This window comes from Cebus imitator, unplaced genomic scaffold (genome assembly GCF_001604975.1).
Source record: "Cebus imitator isolate Cc_AM_T3 unplaced genomic scaffold, Cebus_imitator-1.0 Scaffold419, whole genome shotgun sequence".
In the NCBI taxonomy this organism is placed as follows: Eukaryota; Metazoa; Chordata; class Mammalia; order Primates; family Cebidae; genus Cebus; species Cebus imitator.
In genome coordinates, this window is record NW_016107734.1 from 673,581 (window position 1) to 674,608 (window position 1,028).

Below are 1,028 nucleotides of genomic sequence, written 5' to 3' on the forward strand. Positions count from 1 at the left end.
CTCAAAGAAAAAAAAAAAAGAAAAAGAAAAGGGATTCTAAGGCACAGAGAGTTCAGGTACCTTTCCAAAGGTGATAACAGCTAGACAGCAGACCAGGTCGTCTCCCAGGACTTTTGCCCTTGATCACTATCCTACCTTGTTGAACACAGCAGTAAATATTTATATATAGTTTTATCCAAAATTTTCCTGTTGGTTGTGGTAAACCATGTTTTCTTGTTTTGAGACAGGGTCTTGCTCTGTTGCCCAGGCTTCTGGTGTGCAGTGGCACAAACATGGCTCACTGCACCCTCAACTTCCTGGACTCAGGTAATCCATTTCAGCCTCCCAAAGTGCTGAGATTACAGGAATGAGCCATCATGCCTGCCCTCACACTATATTTTAATGCTTCTTTTGAAAATGAAAACTTATAGACGATTTACTTCAAACTAATGATAAGAAAGTGATGCTGTTCTGGTTTGTTTTGTTTTTGCGTGTTTTTTTTTTTTTTTTTTTTTTTTTTGACACATGGTCTTAGTCTGTTTCTGTTGCCCAGGCTGGAGTGAGGTGGCACAATCATGGCTGACTGCAGCCTCAACCTCCCGGGCTCAAGCAATCCTTCCCCCTCAGCCTCCCAAGTAGCTAGGACTATAGGTACATGCTACCACACTGGGCTAATTTTTGTATTTTTTGTATAGACAGGGTTTCACCATGTTGCCCAGGCTGGTTTCAAACTCCTGGGCTCACCTATTCTCTACCTTGGCCTCCCAAAGTGCTGAAATTACAGGCATGACTCACTGTGCCTAGCTGATGCTCTTTTTTAAAATGCATTTTTACCTTTTTTTTTTTTCTTTGAAGTGGAGTCTGACCATGTCTCCAGGCTGCAGTGCAGTGGTGCAATCTCTGCTCACTGCAGGCTGGTCTCGAACTCCTAACCTCAGATGATCCACCTGCCTCGGCATCCCAAAGTGCTGGGATTATAGGTGTGATCCACTGTGCCCGGCCATTTTGCTCATTTTAGGTACTAGAATTTTTTTTTTTTTTTTTTTTTT